The sequence below is a fragment of the Nematolebias whitei genome, chromosome 1 (genome assembly GCF_014905685.2).
Source record: "Nematolebias whitei isolate Nwh7 chromosome 1, NemWhi1, whole genome shotgun sequence".
Classification (NCBI taxonomy): Eukaryota; Metazoa; Chordata; class Actinopteri; order Cyprinodontiformes; family Rivulidae; genus Nematolebias; species Nematolebias whitei.
The window spans coordinates 26,953,517-26,967,695 of record NC_056498.1 but is presented as its reverse complement, the minus strand read 5'-3'; the positions used below and the strand labels follow the sequence as shown (position 1 = coordinate 26,967,695).

Sequence of the window (14,179 nt, the reverse complement as noted above, 5' to 3'; positions counted from 1 at the left end):
GGTAGGTAGGTAGGTAGGTAGGTAGGTAGGTAGGTAGGTAGGTAGGTCAGTTTGTTTATTTATTTGTTGGTTTGTTAAGTTTTTCATCATCTTCTGCTTGTTCTGGAATCGGGTCGTGGGGACAGTAGCTTAAGAAGGGAGGCCGAGACATCTCTTTCCTCATCCACCTTTTCTAGCTCTTCTGGGAGGACCCCAAGGCGTTCCCAGGCCAATTGAGAGACGTAGTCTCTCCAATGTAACCTGGGTCTTCCCTGGGGGTCTCTTCCCAGAGAGCCTCCCTAAGGAGGCACACAGGGGGGCTTCTTATCAGATGCTCGAACCACCTGAACTGACTCCTCTCGATGTGGGGGAACAGTGGCTGTATTCCAAGTCTCTCCCTGATAACTAAAATTCTCACACTATCTCTAAGGGAGAGTCCAGCCATATTGCAGAGAAAAATAATTTCAACAGTCTGTATCAGCAATCTTGTTCTTTCGGTCACTACCCAGAGTCCGTGGTCATAGGTGAGGGTAGGAACATAGACCAACAGGAAAACAGAGAGCTTTGTCTTACAGCTCAACTCCCTCTTCACCACAATGGACCAGCACAGAGTCCTGAATACTGCAGATGCTCCACCGATGCATATGCCAATCTACCGCTCCATTCTTTCCTCACTTGTGAACAAAACCCCAAGATACTTGAACTTCTCCACTTGAGGCAGAACTTCACCATCAACTAGGGGTTGAACGAGTATATAATTTTTAAACTCGACATTAACATAATAAAACCCGAGTAGAACTCGAGTATTTGATGACGTCATAGATCTCAAGATACAAAAATAAATAAATTAATTAAACCGCAAAAAAAGGTAATTATTTACCCAAAAAAAATACCAACAAAACATTGGGAGCGTATATTATGCTCCTACCATGTATCATACTGCAAATAAGTCACAGGAAAAACTAAACTATTAGTTATTATTATTAAACTGCAAACGAGAAGAAACGCAGCACGTCAAAAACGAAACTTAAACCGAAACTGGTTCTGGTGGATTGGACCCGGTGTTACACAACACTCTGTGACCTGCAACAGTGCAACACCACCCCTACGGTCATACGTGGTCACATAATATGACGTCGCTACGGATACCCAACTTTACTTTTTTAACATCGATAGATGTCCTAACAATCGATGTGTAAATTACTCGAGTACTCTGTTAATGCCCTACCATCAACCCAGGGAGGGCAGTCCACACTTTTTCAATTTAGGACTATGGCCACAGATTTGAAGGTGCTGATCCTCATCCCAGCTGATCAGCCTCGTACAAGAGATCAGTCAATATTATGCTGCACATTTTTAAAAGAAAGCACATCTGAAAGGACGACGACGACGACAGGTAAGTAGCTTCTATTTTAAGCCAAATGGTTTGGACTCTACCCTACTAGCTCCACTTAAACGCATTATCAAATGGTGTAAAGCTAGAATTTTGAACTGGAATCTAAACAACTTTTTCGCAATACTTTCTGCCAACTGTTGGGGTTTCATGAGTTTAAAGGTGCAACTAAAATTCAAAGGGCACAAACAAATGACTTATAGAAGTTAAGGATGTGAGAGAGAAAAAATCAGTGCCCCCCTCTGTGCACCCAGGAGAAAGTATTGACGCAATCATCACACTCGAGAACAGAATGGTCACTAAAGACCTCTCATTGTAGATTCTTGATTAAGGGTTTTTGTTTGTCCAGTAGTCAGTGACAATCAGTGGTGCCTTAGGTGTCTTTATGGTTTATCGATCTGCAGCACTTTTCTTTAAGTACTTTGACCCAACAAAACTGACAACAGCTTTGACCACTTAAGGACAATACCCTGGAGCAAACTAATTCTGAGTATTCAGCAGGTTCATTGCAGCATTCTGTTGGAGGAGGCATGAAATTACAAGTTTAATGGGACTCATACTTGAAAGCATTTTAAGCTAAGTTTAGACACTTGTTGACATATTTTTCCAATCAAAATTTCTAATAATGCTTAACCACCAAGGTTTTTCTTGGTCCTGGTAATACTAGGACTTTAACTGTTGATGTATCCATATCAAGTTTATTAAAAAAATTGTGCTCCCTAATGTAACCATTCATGGTTTATTCACAATTAGAATAACTTGGGAATAAAAAAAGCAAACTAAAGGTGTTAAGAAAAGTAGATTTTGACCTAAAAGCACAAACAAGTTGAAATAAATTCAAACCAGAGGTCCAGAGCTTAAAACATTGGAAAAGCCTCCTTATTTTAAACTGAAAAAAGTCAACATGTTCAGCAGCAGTAGGATCATTACTAATTTATCTAATCTTCAAACATGAATATTGCCAGGCTGTGAGAGTGATGAATAAGTTACACAAGGTCCTGTGCTGAGAGCAAAAGCACCTGGAGTGATTCGACAGCTTGTTCTTCCACTAGTCTTTGCTTGTTCTGGTTTTTACATGAATCATTCTGGTGGTGCGGTTCTTCGTCTACCGACTTGATCAGTTTGCCGTGATGTATGCCAGTCAATATGTCTGACTGCCTGTCCCTCTTGTTCTGACACCTGTCATAACATCAGTGCTTTTTCCATTCTTGTTTCATTCTTTATTTTTTGCCTGTCATGCCTGCAATGCTTCAGACCTCTCTTCTCTTATTACACCAGGGCAGCCATCTCCCCCATTAGAGATATTTTAGCTGCCATTTTCAATGCAATTAAATCTTAGCCCTTTTGCCCGCTGGTCATCTTTCCCAGGTGCTCCTGGGAGGTCGGTGTGCAGACAGATAATGGCCTCCCTTTAGTTTAGGTCTGGCCACCTGTTCTCCACACAGGCTGCGCTGATCCTGCCTTCTGCAATCATAACACTTGAGAGGCAGAAACAAAAGTGCATGAAACTCGGCTCACTTTACAACACACTGTTAGCTTTCATTAGAAAGTGGAACTCCATAATGAAAGATGTACTATAGCAGAAAAAAATAATGAATGACTAAAACACTTTTAGTGGCTCTTTCATGCAACAAGAAACTACTGGATTCTCATTGACTCTTGTCATGGTAGAGGACAAATTAGCCTGGGATAGTATTTATACAACTGTACTTTTGTCCTAGCTACATTTATGCACATGCACATTGTCTTTATTTGTACCACTTTCCCCCTTCTGTTGTGACCACATTTATCCAATGTTTAGTTAAACAAAAGAGCGCTAACTCCACAATAACTGTTAACTAGCATGCGGAGGTGGGCAAGAAACATTTCTTTAGGAGTGCCTTATCCTAAAAAGATCATCCCATCCTAGCATAGAACGACACACAATGAGATTCTCCATTATCTATACTAGCTTGTCTTGTTTCTGTGCTAGCAGGTTAGCTTATATGTTAGCTTGTTAGCAAGTTAGCTCTTTAATGAGTTAGCTTCCAATCAGACATTAGCACTTTGCTGCCCCTTTCTATGGTGAACTTAACACTTTTGAAACTGGTTTGTTCCACTTTGGAGTAAGCTGTTGGGGGAAGAATCAGTTTTGTGTTGTGCGTTTCCTTGACTGATGAAGCCTTCCGGATTGAAGGCGAAACATTTCAGAACAACAAAAGAAACTGTCCAGATGACCTGACTGAAAAACGTTGGACTTGATTATATAGTTAGTTGACTCTGGATAAGTAGGTTTATTTGAGCGGTGGGCAGACTTGTTGGTGGGTTAGTTGGTATGGATATGGTTGGGTTTAAGGGTTTGATCTAGTGGGTGGGTTGGTTGGTTAACTGGTTGGTTTAGTAGGCTGATTGGTTAGTTGGTGTGGATTTGGTTGGGTTTAGAGGAGTTGTTTGGTTCAGCAAGTCGGTTGGTTGGATGATTTAATGAGCTAGTTGGCTTTCTTTTTTTTTTTCTAGTGGGCTGGCTGGTCAGTTGGTGCAGATTTGATTGGGTTTAGAGGAGTTGTTTGGTTCAGTAGGTGGGGTTGGTTGTTTAGGTGATAGTTGGGTGGTTGTGGAGCTGGTTGTTTGGTTTGGTGAGGTTGGGTTAGTTGGCCGGTTGTAAAGATTTATGAATAAACAAAACCAATCAATAAATAAAATAAATAATCTTTATTTAATAAGGCAAATACCACTGAGATCCCATATCTCTTTTGCAAGGGAGTCCTGGGCCTGAATTTGGTAGGGATTATGGGGTGGCTGGTTCAGTAGGTAGGTTGATTGGATTAGGATAGGATTAATTGGATAAGTTGGAGAGCTGGTTGTTTGTTTTGGTGCAATTGTATTATCTGCTTGGTTGGATTCATGTGATGGTTGTTTGGTTTGATGGGTGGTAAGGTTGTTTGGTTAGTTGGTACATTGAGCACATGGGTCATGTACTCAGCTTTTGGTTTGATTGGCAGAGAAAAATGCATTGGACCCTGAAATAAAGCACTTTTGTATCTTGAGAAAAATGGATTAGTTATCAATAGTTTCATTCCAAAAGCGAGCATTAGATGACAGAGGTTACCGATCTTCTTAAACTTCATGGTTCTTTTTGGCAGCAGAACCTTATTTTATTACATAACAGAAGCTGAAAGGAAAAAAAATATATGTTCTTTACACTAGGTTTAGCCACAGTAAAATAATTGCTCGGAGCCTTAAGTCAGCCCCTCAACTTCCCTGACAAATTTAATCAATTTGAGTTGTACCCTGGAGATGAGCTCAGTTCAGTACCTGAGTGAGACAGCTCCGTCAATGCACTACAAACGCTAGTACAACACACACAGTCAACGTCTGGCATAAGCAATCACATGTCTGCACACAAGAAATGGATATTGGTATTAAGTTTAGATGACTTGTGACTTGTACTTTTTGCATTTTATATATACAATCAGAGGCAGAGAAGCTTTTATACAATCAGACCTGAACATACACCCCACTGGAATAACCAAATAAGACCTGCCAGTCATGGAAATCTATGTGAACCTCTCCATGCACCAATCAAGAAGCACTTATTTTTTACAAGCAGTGAAACTTGAGCCCTGTCTCACAGCGATTCAACAAAGTCAAATAAACTTGAATAAATGCCAATGATATCTCTCTCTCTCATAAGAGACATGTAGAGGACTGTTTGACATTCAATTGTATAAGAGAAGCAAACATTTACCTAGGCAGAAATGTATTATCCCTTCAGTGACATTAATATATAAAAGGATGTGATTAAAACTGGGGCTGGGGGGTGAAATAAATAAATCTAATAATAATTAAAGACATTTGAAAAACAAAAAGTGTGTGCCCTGAGCAATATCAGAGAAGTCATATCAGCTAAAATAACTCAAAATACCATATTTTTCAGCTTATAAGTCATGTTTTTTTGCATAATTTGCATGCCCTGCGACTTATATGCCAAAGCAATGTATTTATGGATTTTTCCTCATATTTATAAACCAATTTTTGGCTGAGATATGACCGTTTTCATTCATTCAGACATTGAAAATATTGAACACTACCATTTTCAGCCGCTAGATGGCACTCAAGTAGTATGGCATGCTATTGTGTCATGTAATGGGTAAAAGTGGCTATTAATGACACAATCGGCTTGCCATAGTCTGCCACCTTTTCCAGTTCAACTGGAGCAACCGTCAAATCAGCTTCATTTTGCTGCGCTACACCAGCGAAATGCAGTTATTTGACCATTGAAGTGCATTTATTAAGTAAAAGTTCAACTGAGACACACCTTTACTATAATGTCGAGCAAATAAATAATTGGTTTTAGGTGGTTAGCTTGTTAAATTTTGAAGTAATGCACAGCAAGTCCTCCCGTGCATGCTCCCGCAGCCACGAATCGGCATTTGAAATACAGGTAATTTGACCGTCAAAGTGCATTTATTAAGGAAAAGTTAGACTGAGACACACATTTGCTATAATTTCGAGAAAACAAATAATTATTTTTAAGTGTTAATCTTGTCAAATTCTTGTTAAAGTCCTCTCGTGCACGCTCCAGCGGCCACCATTTGGCAGCCAATCGATTTTTGGCACAACATTGGCCTACATTTCCAGGTTGTCAGAGATGACGCATAACAAATGTGACGCGTCAGCGGCGACACATAATAGATGCGACATAAACGGCGAAGCAACATATTTATGGATTTTCCCACTATATTAGACATATTTGGACTGATGGGACTTAGAGCGGAGCGACATGTACGGCGGAAAATACGGTAATCAAAAGTCCAGAATTCCTTGAAGGAATGTGTTTCACCAAATGCCAGAGTTTTAAACTAACATCGTCATCTGTGGAAATAAAAACCTTCAGCTACTTACAGCTACTACCACAACAAAGTTTAGCTCAATATCGTAAAACTGACTGACATATAACAAATGATTGTTGTGGAGATGTTGGATCGGTTTGACACCAAGGGCTAACTGGTTGTAGATGAAGATCTATGAATTACTTTCTGAAAGTTGAGACAGCTGTTAATGAAGAAGTTTTAAGCAAAGCTCTCACATAGTACTCAAGAGTAAATCTTAGGAATGGCTCTCAGTTACCACCACACCAAATCTTAAACCAATATCGGCAAAACTGACTGAGTTATAGATGGTTATTACACTTATATACAATTAGCTGTGGCAACCATCTTGGATTGTCATAACTCTAAAAGACAGCCACTTGTAGACCTACATTTCAGTGGTTCATGAGATATTTTGCTAACAAAGATATGACAAACAAAAATAAACACGTACAGATGGTTGTCCACAAAAAAGTAAAACAAGACACGAAAACACCTCGTTAATTTTTTATCACTGTCATGAAAAACAACGCAGAAGCTGTTTACAACAATTACCTGAAATTTTCCTGAGCAGCTAACAAACCCCAAGTTTTGGCCTTTATTTAACAGTTCCTTGGAGTGTACTTTGAGACTCACACATGAGGCATAATTGGCCTTTATGCAGACGCACTGCATATTCTCCAGACCCATTTACATAGACCAACACAATGAAATGCAACAGCGGATCTGAAAGAGCCATTAGCATGCTAACTGAAATGTTACTGCTTATTATGTGGAGAGGGTACACTGTCTTTGCTAATTTGCACTGGCATGAGCATGCAGTTTCACTATGTGGAAGAACTTAATTCTCGGGGAAGAAAAGCTTCTTATTAAATTCTAATTTTGTGCACTTTTCTCCAAAGAACAAGCATTTAATGAAACAGGACTGTGGGGTCTCTAATGAGCTCAGGGCTACAAGTGTAGAGCTTATGCTCCAAGCTTTTATGGAACAAACTCATTCTGTTATTTTCTACGCTGCCCCCAAACACTAACCTACCATCACACATCATAACTGTTGCCCCCTTTTGCTTTTTTCCCTTCTAATAGACAAAAACATGTTTTTCTTAGGAAAACATTGGTAAATGTACCAGCATTTATTATTGCCAATCTTTTTACTAAAATCTATGACAAATGTATATTTTAAAGTTCAACGCCTATTCCTTGAAAGAACGCATGTCACACCGCCAGCGTAGTGCTCTCCATTCATTATGTCAGTAGTTCCCAAACTGTAGGACGTGGTCCCATGGGGGCCAGGACAGGAAAAGGAGAGTGGCACCCCCCTTGATCCCCCCCCCCCCCCCCCCTACTAAATAATTAAATATAATTTTGTAGTTGGTCATTAATTTCTGCATATTTCAATATTCCACAGGATTATAACAAAACAACAAAAAAAGGTTTTGTGATTTTTATGTGATAATCTGGTTTATATTTGGAATAATGCTGCAGCATAACTACTGTGATAAATGTAATGCATTTAAGGATCATACATATAATGTAATTTTTATTTTTTGCATTAACCCTGATCCTTTTTTTTGTTTAGTTTGTTTGTATCATTAATAATCATGCAGTTATTTAATGACGAAGTCCTTTTAGCCCCACGCAAGTCCCATAGATTGTTGTTTTCATATATAACAACCCTCTTAATGTGTTATTGGCTTTGCATAATTTTTTTGTTTTCTGACGCACCGTGGACTGAGTGGTTGAGGGTGATATTAAAAAAAGTAAACTATAGCACAGGTAGTCAAAATAGCTTAAAACAGTCGTTTTATTTGCCAGAATTACAGATATCTACACTAGGAGATATCTACACTATGAATGCGAGAGCTCTGCACAAGAATTCCAATGTGCCTGAATTGCTGCTTCGAGCACAAATGGCAAATAAATAAATGAACTTACTTTGATACAGTTTACACAAATAAAACACTACTTTCTCTCGAGTATACCACGACTGACCCGGTTAGTTGTGTTATCGAAACCATAAATCTGCTCCACTGATTTATACATTTACCTTTTGTCTGCTGAATTACTCCATATTGGTTATTCTCACATATTGTGCACACTCAAAAAGCTTATACACATATTGAAATATAAATGTATTTCTATCACACCCAGAAGCAACAATCCTCAAATGCACTTTATCTGCAAAGCGTTGAGCTCAATATCCTTATTGCTAAAATTGGCTACAAACTGCTTACAAAGGACCACATGGACACAGCTCCATTATGCATGAACAGCATGTCCATTTCACCTCGATGAAGTTGTCAACCTCTTGGACTCATTCAAACACCAGAAACACACTTTAATACAACAAGAACTGAGTACGTACCAGGAGAGATCAAAGGGTGAGACACTTCTAGAGGCTGTCGCTCCACTTTCACTAATTAGATCAAACCAACACGAGAAAAACACTAATTTAATGGTTACAGCTAATGTTCCAGACTTTAATAGCCATGTTAACAAACTGGTGTCTTTCAAAAGCACGCAAAACTCTGCGACAAAGCACACGGATAAGTGAAGGTGACTTGTTCAGTATGATGTTGGCAGGTTCATCTGAGGTGAAGAGTTTTTAAGTTACAAACTTAATGGGAACATGGACTATGGAATATGAGCATGGACTTTGTTGTTAATAGGAAAAAGCTCTGGGAAGTTTTAGACTCCTATCTAAACTACTCTTGATATTTTGTTAAATGAATATCTATATTTTAGTTGTTTGTTTATGGGTTTTTTTCAACCACAAAATTCCAACAGAAAATGCTGAAATACCCATGATGCTTCACTGAGTGACAAGAACTTTGACATTAATCACATAAGATACAGGAAAAATAACTAAAGGCGCAGCACCAACGTTCATGCTCAATAATCCTGGTAAAAATCTAACTGTGTTCAGCCATGTCATCTGGACAGTTTATGTTCTTTCCTGAGACGTTTCATCTTTCAAAGGCACAGCATTCTTATAAGAAATGTATATCTTCCACTGTCTTTTACCCCCAAAGTTTTAAACTAAAATCATCTTATGATGAGAACAGACGAAGTTGTAACTGTTTTGGTCTTTTTTTTTAATTTCTTGCAAGGACTCAAGAAAAAGTGTGAAATATGTGCTCAGAGTGCATGTTAGGGATGACTCTCAGCTATTATCACAGCAAGTTGTAGCTCAATATCTGTCAAACTGGGTGAACAACGAGCATGCATCAGGATAATCATTCTTTTGATTTTCCTTAGGGTTGATTAGCTGTAGCACATCCTTGTTGTTCAACCATTACATTTGAATGTTTCATTAAAATTCATCCAGTGTTTCTGAGATATTTTGCTGACAGAGTTGACTTCAACTGTCCAAAGGTATAATCAGTTCCCGGCAGACTGATACATTCAAGAGACTTTCAGCATCGTCGACACACACAGCAACATCAACATATTAACGCAGACAAAGTTCGACTGAGAAAACAGTGACAAACCAAACAAACTGTCATGCAAAAGTAAAGAGGTTCAAGTTTAGCAAACATTCTTTCAAACTAATACAGAATTTCTGAGAAAAAAATTTATAAACATGAAAATCAACAAAAAGAAAGCCCTCATATGGCTAGCCATTAGCCTAGCCGTCAGGAAGACCTGCTCTTTTTACTACATGCTTTTGTATTTATGCCATGGCTAATGAGGTCACTTCAAAAAAACTCAGAGGAAAATAAACAGTATCCAAGAAAATTGTGGGTTTTTGGAGGATCTTTAGCAGAGCTAAGAATGCTTCTTTTTTGTATCCTCATGCATGCTCAATAATCCAGGTAGAAAAATCTAACAAAGTTAAGTCTGGTCCTCTGGAGGGGTTTCTTCTTTGTATTTTCACGTGTTAGTGTGGAGGTTATTGCCACCTAGTGGTGTGGCATGAGTATTTCAGCATTCTTATGAGAAAGATGTTGACATAGAAAATAATATCAACAAAAATATAGTTCTTTCCTAGCTGTGACCTTTCTGTGGAGACTTTGCATGCTCTCCCTGTGCATGGATGGATTTTCTCCGCTCACCGCGGTTTCTTCACATAGGCCAAAAACATGCATGTTGGGTGTATAGATATATACCCTAACCCTACATACCAGGAGTAATCTAGATGGGGCTTTAAGACTTTAAGTTGACAGAACTTAACTATGGTTAATCAACAGGTAAATTAATTAGGAAATCCTGTTTTGTTCCCCATCGTAGAGTGAAGAGGGGACTATGTTTTTCTTGTGAACTAAATAACTAAACAAAATTAATGAGGTACAAACTTCCATTACATTGTGTAGCTGCATCTAGGTGTAAAATAGGTCAATATCAAAGATTCAAAACCAAGATGGCCACCATGGGAGTAATGGCGCAGAGGTAGAGAATGCGAGCCTGTGATTGGAAGATGATCTGTTTGGCTCACCAGACCAACAACATCCATCCATTATCTTTACCCGCTTGTTCCATTTTGGGTCACGGGGGTCGCCGGTGCCCATGTCCAGCAATCACTGTGCGAGGGGCGGAGTACACCCTGGACGGGTCGCAAGTCCATCACAGGGACACATAGAGACAAACGAGACAAACAACCATTCACTCTCTCACTTACACCTAGGGACAATTTAGTTACCAATCAGCCTAACATGCATGTTTTTGGTCTGTGGGAGGAAACCGGAGTTCCCGAAAAAAACCCGCGCATGCACGGAGAGAACATGCAAACTCCACCCAGAAAGGCCCCTGGACCGGGGTTTGAACCAGGGACCTGCTCGCTGAGAGGCAGCAGCTCTACCAGTTGCGCCACCGTGCTGCCTTGTATGTATATATATATATATATTTTTTTTTTTTCCCAAGTTTTTATATTGTATAAAAGTATACACCAAATTTCATGCTTAGTAATCCAGGTAAAAATTCAACAATGTTCAGTCAGGTCATCTGGACGGTTAAAAGAAACTGTCCAGATGACCTGACTGAACATTGTTGTATAAAAGTATAGTTTTCTCTAGGGATGCACGATATTATTTGCATGGTATCAGTATTGGTCAATGTTAGCGTTAAAGTTAAATATCGGACATCGGACATTCTATCAAAATAACTCACCGATATAAAAGACACTGTTTTTGTATGACAACCCAGTGACAAGGATGCCTGCAGCACCAGCACAACATGATGACGTCACGACCTGATCTGATCACGACGGAGAGGAAGAAGTCAAAATGTCAGTGGTGTGGAAGTTAGCATGATTAGTCTTATGGTGCAATGGATAGACAAAAACTTTGAACATAAAAAGTCTGTCCTTCATGCACAAGAGTGCAGAGGATCCCACACTGCAGCTAGGAACCCAGAACAAGTCTCCACAAATGAGACAGCATGGCATGTGACTAATGCTAAAAAATAATATGTAACTTATATCTGTATTAAATGTAAAGTGTTAAAGTGCTATGTACTGTATATGGCTGTTACTGAATATATGTCACCAGCTCTTACAGCTGTTACACAATTTTTGTAGCAAATAAGCCTAAATAAGAGAGCTATGTTCTGACAAAGGAAAGTATATAAAAAATATTGGTATCAGTTATCAGCCAAATAAGTTTTAATATATCGGCATATCGAATATCGGCCAACAATCCAATATTGTGCATCCCTAGTTTCCTCAAATGATTGGGGTGGCCAAAAATTAAATCTATGGTGGTCAGGGCCACCATTGGCCACACCATGGCTCTGCCACTGATACTAGTTATGGATCAAATTACTCCCTTAGCTCTTCATGATCTGTCATTCTGCACCGCCTCAGACAAGCAAAAACAAAACTGCCTCTTTTCTCATACACAGTGTAACTTCCACATACTGGAATATATTGCACCAAAAACATTAAGGTTCCATTCCCTATTCAATTCCAATCTGGAATACACTCATCTCGAAAACTAAAAACATTCACTACTCAAATCCTACATTGACGGGGGACATTGGTGCACTGCTTGTTTACAGTGTAGTTAAAAGAGGACGAAAGTTAAACTTGTAAATCTGCTTCTGTCTTGTTTCTCAGTTCAGGTTTGCAACAGCAGCATTGTTGTTGTTCCTCTAAACAATAATTGTTTTTATCATAATCAATGAAAAAAACTGTCAGAGCCAACCTTACAGAAATCCAGACAACAAGTTTCATTTCATTGAGTCCTAGCCAAGAATAATTGGCAACACTTTGGATGCCATGGTTGGTGTTTTCCTGTGTAAATTGCAGAAAATACAAGTTCACTTTCAGATCTGCAAGAATTGTTTTTATGACACCATCTGTTCTCTGTGGGACGTTTTGATTGCCCATGTTCAGTTTTACCATATCTACATCTCTTGAGTTGACGCCATCCAGACGACATGAGTTCCCACTTGGGACCAGCTAGTTAAAAATGTCCTCGTCATTAGAAAAACATCATTATGTCAAGCTGCAGAGCACTTTTTTTTCTAAGTGGAATGAAGAGCACTGATTTGATGGGCTGCGACAGATGCCAGCTACCAACACAGACTGCGGTGATGTATTTCCAATCAAACCCAGTTTGGAGGTGCCAACTGTGCCACAGGTGCCCGCTTCTGGATGGGCAGAAGTGATCGCATCCTGTGCTGTGCTGCACAGCTGGCTGCACGGCCCGCTGATTCGTCTCTGCATCCGACCGACGTGGCGAGAAAGGTAGTAAACAGGAAATACAGGAGGTGGCCTACAATCTGACTGAACTGTGCATCTGCAGTTTTTAATTATGGTGAGTGTTTGTCTTTATGACTACTAAACTGACAAAATATTATAATTCTTCATTTTAAAGAGAAAAAAATATCTGGTGTGTGTCATAAAAAGACGTTGCCACCCATACTGATCAGGATAATTTTCCAGCAAGTTCGCTGCTTACTAATAAGGAACAGTTTTAAAAAGACTAGCTTTTTTTTTTTTTTTTTTTTTAAAGCTTGCCATCTTAACCCTAACCTTCAGGGTGATTTGCTAAAACTCAGTGTGTTGGGGATGAATCTCATATACTACCACCCCAAATTATACCGGAATATCTGTAGAATTACCCACGTTATAGCCATTTTTATACTTTGTACATTTACTTGTGTGTGGCAGCCATTTTAAATCAAGCTGACTCCAAACAGTAATCACTTGTAGATATATAGTCAATGTTTCTTAGACATTTTATTACAATCCATGCACTGGTTTATGAGATATTGTGCTAATAAATGGACAATGTTAACTCAAAATGTTAATACCTAATATATAAACAAAAATCTTGTACAATATTTCAATGCTCAGAATATGTTAGGGATGGCTTACAGCTATTACCACACCAGACTTTAGTTCATGTTAGGGAATGTTTGGTCAAAGGTTATGGATTTATTTTATTACTATGGCTGAGAATGTTAACTCTGCCCATGAATCATATGTTTGTGTTAGTAGAGAGATGGATGATGAGCTGAGTGAGGCTGCAGCAGGCAGCCAAGGACACCTCCAAGTTCTGTGAACTCAGCTGCACTGAGAAGGGTATAAAAGCACGCAGAGAAGGCGACTCGGGGCAGAGTCTCATGACTGGTCGTCATGTGTGTACTTTATGTACATTTTTGTAACCTGTTCAGAAAATCTGACCTTGCATGTAAATACTGGTTAAAAATCTTCTCCTGCTGTCAGGTTTTTTTGTGTGTGTAAGACATTTTTCTCCAACATTTCAATAACTGCACAGCTGGGCAAGTTAGAAACATTTTTGTGAACGCTGAGATCGGTTAGCTGTAGCAGACATCTTGAATAATGGCTGACTGCAAAAGTTAATCAGTTACGGACGTAAATTTGTTGAGTACTTCCTCAGAGTTTCATTATAATTAATCCAGTGGTTCATAAGGTATTTTGCTAACAGACAAACAAAGAAACTCATGCAGACACATAATACATACATACAAACATATATATATATATATATAT

General features: G+C 39.0%; 1 protein-coding gene across 1 annotated transcript in view; it reads right to left on the bottom strand.

The window, feature by feature from the left end:
• The window catches only part of LOC119426037 (phospholipid-transporting ATPase ABCA1-like), a 302,913-nt gene that overhangs the window by 258,402 nt on the left and 30,332 nt on the right, over window positions 1-14,179 (bottom strand). The window lies entirely within an intron of this gene.